Here is an 11,494-nt window from a genome sequence, read left to right as displayed (position 1 = left end):
TCTATTTGGAGATCTCTGCAGACCTAAGACAGATATTGTTTCCAGCATTGATAGATAAGAGTAGAGAACCACAAGTGTCATTGTGTAGGAGAATCTGAGCTGTCAGACCATAGATGAGACCTCCTACAGGACAAGTTGTACTGAAACAAACCAGAGCATCAATTTGCTTGAACCCGAGACATCTGTCTTAATGAGGCAGATGTCTGTACCAGTAGATTGTCTCAACTGGAAGCGCCCGAACAGAAAAATTACCACCACCGTCAGGTACCCTACAGACTCCATCAACCCTCACCAACTGGAGGAGACGGTTTACGACAACGACTACTCTCATTCTCCCATCCTTGCTGCACAGTGAAAGGAAAAGGACATGAGACAGAAGTAGCAAATAGTAAACTGAACGTTCCCTCAGAGAGACAGGCGGAGAGCCGAGAGAGAGGCCGAGAGAGTGGACCATAGAGTGGACCATAGAGTGGACCATACTGAGGATACGTTCATGGTCTATGGTGGCAAATTCTGCAGAGAGATTCGGAAGAATAGGAAGACAATAGTTGTCATTCGATTTAGCTTAGAGAAGATCATTGGAGACTTTTTCAGGTGAGGAAATGTGATTGTAAGAAGAAACCAAGCCATCCAGAAATTTGCGAATGAAGGTGAGGTTAGAGGTGGAGCGCAGATATCAGCACAGGATGGGTCAGAGGGGGAGATGTCCAGGTATAACATCATGGTGGAAAGATTCCAGAAGAAAGAGAGCGCTTAAATATTTTAGCAAGGTAAGTAGTCACACCAAGGACAGAGATATATCCCCATAGTGTCTGGGGATAGGGTCACTAACAGGTAGTGGGGCAAGAAGAAGAAAGAAGCTTTCTCCGGACAACCCTTCCACACAAGCCATATACGTTCTCAGTCCTTTTCTAATCAAGGCTCTATTTTATGCAGTTTATCTGAGTATTGCACAGTCTGGACCTGGGGTGTATCTGCCGGGATGTATCTCACTGTACAATGACAGACTTCAAATTGACTGGACAGATTGATGGGCAAAAACAATTGCTAAGATCATTGCTGATGTCTATCATCCTTAGTACAATATTAACACATACCTTAATGCTGCAGACTAGCAAACTGCCAAAACTTCTACTTCTATAGAAGTGATTACATTTGATGATGATCAATTAGTCAAGGACATTTGATTAGCAGCACCTGGCTCCTACTTACTATACATGTGTGTGTCCTATATGTGTTTGTGTGTACTATACATATGCATGTACTATACATGTGTGTCTACTATACGTGTGCATGTTTGTGTGTACTATACTTGTGCGTGTTTGTGTGTACTATATGTGTGCGTGTTTGTGTGTACTATATGTGTGCGTACTATATGTGTGTGTGTGTTTGTGTGTACTATATATGTTCATGTTTATGTGTACTATATGTGTGTGTGTTTGTGTGTACTGTATATGTTCATGTTTGTTTGTACTATATGCGTGTGTACTATATTTGTGTGTGTTTGTGTTTACTGTATATGTTCATGTTTGTGTGTACTATATGCGTGTGTACTATATGTGTGTGTGTTTGTGTGTACTATATATGTTCATGTTTATGTGTACTATATGTGTGTGTGTGTTTGTGTGTACTATATAGGTTCATGTTTATGTGTACTATATGTGTGTGTTTGTGTGTACTGTATATGTTCATGTTTGTGTGTACTATATGCGTGTGTACTATATGTGTGTGTTTGTGTGTAGTATATGTGTGCGTGTTTGTGTGTAGTATGTGTGTGTTTGTGTGTACTATATGTTTGTATACTATATGTGTGCGTTTGTGTGTAGTATATGTATGTGTGTTTGTGTGTACTATATGTGCGTGTTTGTGTGTAGTATATGTGTGTGTGTTTGTGTGTACTATATGTGTGTGCTTGTGTGTACTATATATGTGTGTGTTTGTGTGTACTATATGTAGGTGTGTGTTTGTGTGTGCTATGTATGTGTGTGTTTGTGTGTGCTATGTATGTGTGTGTTTGTATGTGTGTGTGTTTGTGTGTACTATATGTGTGTGTACTATATGTGTGTGTGTGTTTCTGTGTACTATATGTAGGTGTGTGTGTTTGTATGTGTGTGTGTTTGTGTGTACTATATGTGTGCATGTTTATGTGTAGTATATGTGTGTGTGTACTATATGGGTTCGTGTTTGTGTGTATTATATGTGTGTACTATATGTGTGTATTTGTGTGTACTATATGCGTGTGTACTATATGTGTGCGTGTTTGAATTTACCATATCTGTATGTGTTTGTGTGTAACATATATATGTGCGTATTATATGTGTGTGTTTGTGTGAATTATATGTGTGTGTACTATACATGTGTTTTATATGTACTTTATATGTTTGTTTATTGTATTCTTACAATGTTACCCTCCTAGTGATCTCGTAGTCACACTAGTAACTTATTCGGCTCTGCTACGTGTATCTAGATATATAAGTATGTAGCAGCCAGCGAGTTAATCCTAACCAAATATTACTCGCCATCAGGTTACGCAATAATCCATCTGTGACAATGCACTGATTCCCCCCCCCCCCCCCTCTATTATTGACTACTCATGAATGTGTAGAACCGGCTTATGTCACAGACGACGATGGCGTGTCAATAAAGCTTATTGAGAAAAAAAAAAGAAAGAAAGAAACAGCGTCGCTGTAGAGCATCGAGGGGAGTGGTGGAGCTGAGCTCAGCTGATGCTGGTTCCTAGAGACCAGAGCTCTCACATACAACACATTGGAGCTGTCACTGGAGAGGAGAGCACAGCCCGGCTGCTGCCACTGCTGCCGTATACACTGACACTACACTATATACCGTACACTAGTCACACTCTGGGATTATATCTTCTCATATATCAGGAGGAGACCAGTCCAAGCCCCAGCGAGGTGAGTCGTGGAGTGCATGCATCCATCCTACTCCCAATGCAAATGTCAGATGTCTGGGTACCACACCACACACAGGAGGACATGCAATGTTGAATTTGCAATTAAAAAAATTTTTTGCAATTTTTTTGGATTCTTGCAATTTTTTTTTTTCATTGTGCCGGTCTCCATGAGCACGGTACTACACTCAACAATGGTCCTCTAGTAAAGATTGCCTGGTGTGATTTCATTGCAGGCAGCAGGCATGTTGGAAGGATGCTGATGTGATGGGGAGGGAGGTTGGGGAAGGGGTGGGGGGGCTGCTGATGTACAGGGAAGAGCGCTTTTCCTTTCTTTATTCCCTCGTGTTCCTCCTTTGTGATGGGGATCATATAATAGCAGACATCTGCACGTCCCTTTCCCCTTTGCCTCTGCCTCTAACCCCCCTCCCGGCACCCCCTTTGCCTCCGCTGCCTTATACTGACCAGCTGGCATTAAAAATTTACAAAGCGGGGGGTTGTATTCTCAATTGTGCAAATTAGGCCTTGGAATATTTTTTTTTTTTTTTGGAAGGTTTCAAACCACCTGCTTAATATTGGCTTTTGGGATGTTTTGCATTCTGGGGACTGTAGGGTCAACAAGGGACAGAGAAGATTTGGAAGTGGGGATGGGAGGTTTTACTCTACGTGCAACTTTTTGGATATAGATCTGATTTTTTCTATTTATACTTATTATATTTATTGAGTACTCATAGAATTTCCATAGATGATGATGGATGGGATTGTAATTCTACAACCTGACATGGCTGGTGGCTTGTGGATGGTTAAACTAGAAGTCACTGGAATTGATATATTTATTTTACATTTTTTTTTTATTTTGCTTTTTGCTTAATTTTTCACATTTATAGTCTCTAATGACTATCTGTGGATTGGTCACTATTTCCTGCCATCTCAGCACTTCCAGGACTTTCCCTATGTGCTGTATAGTGTCACTCCTTGTGTGAAGTCTCCTGGTCCAGGCTGGGGATGAGTTTACAACGAGCAAAGATACCAAGAACTTTTACTAGGCTTTAAGTAGTCGCAGCAGGGAAATCAGCTTACTTACACTTTTTTTTTCCTATGTTGCATATTAAATTTTTTTTATATTAAATTTACCATTTTACGATTTTATTTCATTTTTTAGAATATTCTTATTGATAGTATTAATAATAACATAATATGTTTATTAGAAGTAGTATATGAATTATTATTATTATTATTATTATTATTATTATTATTATTATTATTGTTAGTAGTAGTAGCCATTGCTCATAAATTAGTAATATAGGGTGTTTATTAATGTATTATTGATGTTATTATTAGTATTAGTATTAGTATTATTATTATTTATAGTAATATCACTTGTTGCAGTAGTAGCCATTGTGTATTGATAATAATAATAATAATAATAATAATAATAATAATAATAATAATAATAATAATAATAATAATAATATAACTGTTGTAGTAGCCATTAGGTATTATTATTATATTATTATTATTATTATTATTATTATTATTATTATTATTAGTAGTAGTAGTAGTAGTAGTAGTAATAAGAGTAGCCATTTTATATTATTATTATTATTTTTATTTTTTTATTTTTTTTTGGTAGTAGTAGTATTAGTTTTAGTAGTAGTAGTACTAGTAGTAATAAGAGTAGCCGTTATTTATTATTATTATTATTATTATTATTATTATTATTATTATTATTATTATTATTATTATTATCAGTTCTAGTAAAATTAGTAGTAGTAACAGTAGCCATTATGTATTATATTAGTTGTAGTAGTAGTAGTAGCCATTGAGTAGTATATTACTATGAAGTATGAATTTATCATTATTATTATTATTATTATTATTATTATTATTATTATTATTATTATTATTATTATTATTATTATTATTATTATTTTTATTATTAGTATTAGTAACAATAGCCATTGTGTATTATTATTATTTTTATTATTATTATTATTATTATTATTATTATTATTATTATTATTAGTAGTAGTAGTAGTAGTAGTAGTAGTAGTAGTAGTAGTAGTAGTAGTAGCAGTAACAGTAGCCATTATGTATTATTATTAGTTGTAGTAGTAGTAGTCATTGAGTAGTATATTGTTATGAATTATGAGCTTATTTTTATTATTATTATTATTATTATTATTATTATTAGTAGTAGTAGTAGTAGTAGTAGTAGTAGTAGTAGTAGTAGTAGTAGTAGTAACAGTAGCCATTATATACTATTATTAGTTGTAGTAGTAGCAGCCATTGAGTAGTATATTGCTATGAATTATGAGCTTATTATTATTATTATTATTATTATTATTAGTTATAGTAATATTAGTAGTAGTAGTAGTAACAGTAGCCACAGTAACAGTAGTATTATTATTAGTTGTAGTAGTAGCCATTGAGTAGTATATTGTTATGAGTTATTATTATTATTATTATTATTATTATTATTATTATTATTTCTGGGTATCATTAGCTGTTCTTGTTTTTCTCCTTCTTTTTGCTTGTCTGTGTATTAGTAGCCCATTGCTGGCTCTGTCCTAGGCAGTGTTAGGTTAGACATAGATGGACAGTCTCTCACCTCTCTATTCAGCACTTAGTCTTTGGGTTCATTATTGCCCCGTCTAATTGATATCCCGGTGTGTCTGTGGTCAGTCCTGTGAATACTCTGGAGAGGGACGATACTGTTATTGCTGATGTAGATGTCATCGCCCGCTGCTCTGGATGTGTATGTTGCCTCTTACTGTTGTATTTGTGTATTATTGGCTAATGTTCAGTCTATGACAGAAGGAGTCAACTGTCTGCGAATGGGGAAGATACAGTAAATGTCTATGCACAATGTCCTTTATTTTTACATAATTACTATAATATATGGTTAATATGTTGTCATTTTTATTATTAATGACATTCTATTTATTGAATTTATATTGAATGTTCCATTGATTTGTCTCCCGTCTTATATTGGCCAAACTGATTTTTATGTTTCTGGTTGACTGGTAAATTGACACAATTCAGCCGCCATATTGGTGAATTTGCAAGACTGGCTGATTTGGTCACCTCGTATACATGCTTGTATAAGGAACCTAGAATATGTTACTAGTGTACTACCAACTTTTTGGGTTGTTGACTGCTAACATCCCTGAAATCTCCTATGACTGGCCTACTAAAAAGTCAAAGGGATTTTGCTTCGTGAAAATTGGTTAGTTTGTAAAATTTCCCAAAATTGTTGCTGCATTGCGAGACCCTGAAAATGAAAATTTTTGTTGGTGGGAAATGTATTACAAAAATGTTCCTCCGTGTTTGTTGGCTGCATCTTGTGTTGAGTCTTATCTAAAAAGTGTTTCCATGGATGGAACGTCAATCTTCTTTGAGCTGATACCGATGGAGTCGCTGCACAATATAATGTACCCAACTTTTCAGGTGGTGGTTGGAGATGTCTACATTTTTGTAACAAGGAACCACTCAACTTTTATCCATCATTCTTAGATTGATGATCTGTCATAAGGATAGGCCATCAATATTACGTATAAGGAGATCCAACCAATTACTAGGAACAGCACAGATCTGCAGTTTTGGGACAGTGCGTTGCGTACGATGTGTGGTGGAGCGGGTAACATAATTGGGAGCCATGTTGAACAGTTGAACTGTGCGGGAAGGCCTCCAAAACTAGAAAGGTGGACAGCCCCTTTAAGTTGGCCATCTTGCTGCCAACTATTGATCCATGTTCTACTTTACGCTGGCACACTCACTACCGTTGAGCATGCAAGTGTTCTGGACAGGGAGAAGGGAGAAAACCGCTGCCAAGCAAAACTAGCAACAGCTGATCGAACTGAGAACAAAAGGACCTGGAAGCTGAAACCTAAATGAAAAAATACTCTTAAGTTAGCCATAACCTCAGGCTGATATGGAGCCATTATGGCATTATAAACAACTTGTGAGTCTTCTTTATTGATTAGTCAAAGTTAATCTAGTTGTGCCGCCATACAACAGTCAAGTTTGGGTTGCCATAAAGTCAAGATGGCCCTACACATAACCTATATCCTAACCTCCGACCATTTTAATTTTTGAAATTTTCCAGTAGCTGCAGCATTCCCCCCTAGGCTTATACTCAAGTCCCAGTTTTTTGTGGTAAAATTAGGGGCCTCGGCTTATATTCGGGTAGGGCTTATACTCGAGTATATACAGTACATTTTCTATTGTCTGATTAGGGACTTCAGCTTTCTTGGACTGCCTCATCGCCTAGACTCATATCTTCCCATATCTAAATATTTCATGTTCTGACTTATTTCTAGAATAAATGCTTATTGACCGACGTCGGCTACGGAGGAGTTTGATAGACTTGTTCTAAGTAGTCCACAGGGACTAAGCACTGTCTTACGTCTGCATGGTCATGAGAATATTGTGATCGTGAATAATACTTTATGTTGCTGGAGGCTTCTTTGGTGAAATTTTTCTCGACTCCTTCCATGTTTATTTGCTTACTATGTATTCATGACTACTGCGCCTTTTAGGTGATAAACCATAGGGAACCTTCTAGTGCAGTTACTATGTAAAAAATCCAAATTGGGACTTGAGCTCATGAATGTAGGATTTTCTATTTTTTATTTAAGGAATATTTTTATTACTTTCTACAAAGTCCAAGGTTTACGTACATTTCATTAGTATTTGGTGCCAATGCCCGTAAACTGTATAACTTGAGTCAAAAATTTTGGATTTCCTTCCACAAGCTTCTCATAATAGTTGGTAGGAATTTGGGCCCATTCCTCCCGACAGAACAGGTGTAGTTGAGCCATGTTCGTAGACCGCCTTGCTCGCACCTGCCTTTCAGACTTTGCCCATAAATTTTCAATAGGCTTGAGATCAGGGCTTTGTGGCCAATCCAAAATGTTGACTTTGTTATCCTTAAGCCACTTTGTGACCAGTTTGGCAGTATGCTTTGGGTTGTTGTCCATTTGGAAGACCCATTTGTGCCCAAGCTTTGACTTCCTGGCTTGAAGTCTTGGGATGTTACTTCAGTATTGCCACATAATGTTCATTCCTCATGATGCCATCTAAAACAACCCCACAACATGATGCTGCTGCCCCCGTGTTTTACAGTTGGGATGGTGTTCTCAGGCTTGAAAGCTTCTCCCTTTTTGCTACTTTTGCTACTTTTGGAGGAAAACAAAAACGGAGGCACCGATTCACAAAAACATCATTTGATTCAGGTGACTCTAAGCTCTCTATCTGTGGGGTCTGGTTAATATGTGCTCAGTTCTGGTCACAGACTCCCTATTGACCCCAGTTGCACCCCATTTATAAAAAGTATGGACCTCTTTCTAATTGTGGTGCTTTTGAAGAAGTCAGTACACCAAAAACTAACATCTACCGTACTCCGGCAAGGAGCAGGGGTAGATTACAAAAATGACTTAAACCTGCTTTCAGTTACCTTAAATGTATCTGATCATGAAGGGCCCACCTCATCTCACCAGGCCCCATCCACACTATGCCCAATTTTATAAATATAAATATTGTACCATAAAAATGAGCATACAGGCATAATTTTGATGCAAAACTGACCTACACCAAGAAATGTGCCTTTTTTATGACACCTTTTGGGTTTTTTGGTTCGATTCTTGTGTTTTTTTTTTTGTTTTTTTTTTAACCCATCTTGGTCTTTAGGCCTTGATTTCTTTTACAGAAAATCTCCATAATCTTGGTGGCCTATCAGTATTATTTTTGTGTTAATTGTCATACCCCAGAGTACGGGGTGAATGCCCAGGGGAGGTGAAAAAAGATAACAAAGGTTATACTCACCCTCCTTCATTTCTTCATTCCCTCTGGATCCTCTTCTGGCCTCCTGGGTGTCGTCACAATGCTTGGTCCTCAGCAATGATCCCAGAGCGCATGACACCACTCAGGAGGCCGGAAGAGGCCAGAAGAGCTTCTAGAGGAAGAGTGGGAAACCATGAAAGCACCCGGAAGACGTGAGGGAAGGTGAGTATAACTTTTTATTATGTTTCACACCTCCAGTGGGCCTCAACCTGATACACTTTGAGATCCACCAGTTCATGATGAACTTATTCGACTCAAAATGAATGTTGCCAAACTGTCCAAACTAGAAACAATTTCTTGTAGGAGTCCAATTCTATGTAGGTGTTGGACCTGGTTTATTGGTGGGGTAGGGGGGATGACAATTTTTGCTCTGGGGCTCTGGAGTTTCTGGGGAGACAAGTACTAGGAAAATTTAGGAGCCAAGTATCATATTTTGCACTGGGGCCCAAGCGTGTTAAGTTACGTCAAAAACCCTGAGATGGTCTCTTCACCATCTGACCCTTACAACACTTACCAGTGGCTTCTATACCCTATTATAGGATATGTTCTAGATATAAGACGTTCAGCAGTCACCTGCAAATTCTTAAATGAACATTTGGAAAGTAAGTGGGATCCATCTAAGAATCCCTTGACTTTGCTGTGACTTCGGCGGCTGTATAAATCATGGTAAATATTTGTAGTCGGCTGCCAAGTCATTCCTTATCAATGTCACCTACTGGAGTATCCATAAGTAATGGGATGCATAGTATGTTTGTTCTGTACAAGATACTGGACGGGTGAAGTCACCTGCTCTCCTTATAAACTTTATAGATTCGTCTTCAATGTATGGTAGAACTTTTTTGTATATTTGTAGACCTGGAGGGGGGAAATTTTTCGAACAATTTTGTAAATAGTCATATTTAAAAAAAAAATTGTATTCATTAATATCAGTAAGGAAGACACAAACATCAATGAGGGACATTTACTAAGACTGGTGTCCTAATCTGTATCCCTGGCATTAGGTGCAACACAATTATAGAGCAAATTTTGGAAAATGGTGTACGAAAAAATGTATATCCAGGCTAGTCTTCCGAGAAGCGAGATACTCATTCTTCAGCCTGAAGACACACGCTCTTCCGTACTAGGCCCATTCATTGGGCCTAAACCAGAGCGGAGTGCGTGGCTGGATGCTGGTGCAGTGCACCGGCTTTCAGTCGTGGCTACCCGAATTTTGTTCTGGAACCTGACGCGGCCTCTGCCTCAAATTCCAGACCAAAAAACTCCGTCTGAACTTACCATAACATGTTACTTCCGACATACAGTCTGAACATGCAGTCTTCTGGAGTCAATGAGGTCATCTGTGTTGGGCCATTAAGGCCGTGCTGCTCCTTAACCTGCCCACGCGCAAGTGCTACGAGCAATGGAGAAAGGTGCAATCGGAATACACCAAATTAGCAAAATTAACGTAAAAATATGTTGACGGTACACCATGGTCTTATGTTGGCCAAAATGGCAATGTTGTTCATCCAGAATTAATCTCACCACATATTTTAGTAAATTTTTTAGGTTTCCGTTTTCTCTACCTACTTCTTTTTTGTATTGGTTTTTGCTCTTTTGAGAAGTGTTATCAGAAGCAATGTGGAAAATTAATGAAGCCGCCTATATAAAATTCTTGCATTGTATTTCACATAGTCGTGTCCTGCAACTGTTTGGGGTTTATGTGCGCAAATATTTTTGTGACATTTTTACCTCGATGCCTCCACTTTTGAAAAGTGGATTTGGTTAACCGGTTTATGTATTATGAAACGAAACGATTTTGACGCTGAATTTGAAGTGGAATTTGAAACAGAATTTGGAGAGCAGTGCCACTGTAGTTGACCCACTTAACCTTTATTGGACTAAAGTCCAATTTTCAGGAGTGGATTTTGACAAATTCCGCACTGACGGAAAAGGTGTATTTCCCATTTATTTCCATGGGAATTCTCAGGCGGAACGAGCAGGACCTCTAATTCCGCCTCAAATTTTTACGTGTCAACACCTCCTAAAGATGCATCTGTTTTGTAATCCAGCATTAGTAACTGTGATAAATCTGGCCCATTTTAGACTATCTAACTATTACACAGGATTAGTAAATCTGTCCCAATGGCCCACAATTGATAATAGCCAGGCTGAGATCACATGGCGATAATGAAGAGGAATTTGAATACTTCCGCTTCAGATCCCCAGCTTACCATGGCGGAAGGCTGAGGCAAATTTAGGAATCCGTGGGAAGATCGAACAGGACTCTTATTTTTTAGCATCCTGTACCAAAGGGAGACTGAATCAGGGAGGAATCGGCCTCAAAATCAGTGCCAGATTTCTCTAAATCAGTGGAAACGTAGACAAACAGATTTATCACGGTGGAAAATCTGACATATCCTTGCACTGACTAAGTTTATACCAGACTCATACTACTACGAGTCTTACTTTGGGCCTTACTTTATTTCAAATTTTTGATGAAGCTTATCACAATTAGGCCAAATCCATTTCTCATAGAGATCCTTCCACTTGACAAGGGATGTGAAAATTTTTTAACGAAAAATGAGATGTGCTGAGATGCCCCAAATTGAACAACTTTTTGATGCGTTTTATGCCAGGGTAGAGTTGTAACTACAATAGTAAATTTGTCTCAGTGTGTGCTGGGTTTTACATTTTACAAAAGACTGAGATAAGAACTTTGGCATTCATTTCATCCCCACACAAAGAAATAGAATCTACTGA

The 11,494-nt window shown here is 37.9% G+C and overlaps 1 protein-coding gene across 2 annotated transcripts in view; it reads left to right on the top strand.

Moving 5' to 3' along the window:
* The first annotated feature begins 2,709 nt into the window (after window positions 1–2,709).
* CTNNA2 (catenin alpha 2) overlaps window positions 2,710–11,494 on the top strand; it is a 1,647,901-nt gene continuing 1,639,116 nt past the window's right edge. For both annotated transcript variants that reach the window (XM_075261702.1, XM_075261694.1), the window contains exon 1: window positions 2,710–2,915. The gene's annotated coding sequence lies outside the window, so the exon portion shown is untranslated. The remainder of the gene's footprint in view (window positions 2,916–11,494) is intronic.

Source organism: Leptodactylus fuscus, chromosome 1 (genome assembly GCF_031893055.1).
Source record: "Leptodactylus fuscus isolate aLepFus1 chromosome 1, aLepFus1.hap2, whole genome shotgun sequence".
NCBI classification, from domain to species: Eukaryota; Metazoa; Chordata; class Amphibia; order Anura; family Leptodactylidae; genus Leptodactylus; species Leptodactylus fuscus.
The sequence above is the reverse complement of the archived record's forward strand: the minus strand, read 5'-3'. Positions and strand labels throughout refer to the sequence as shown.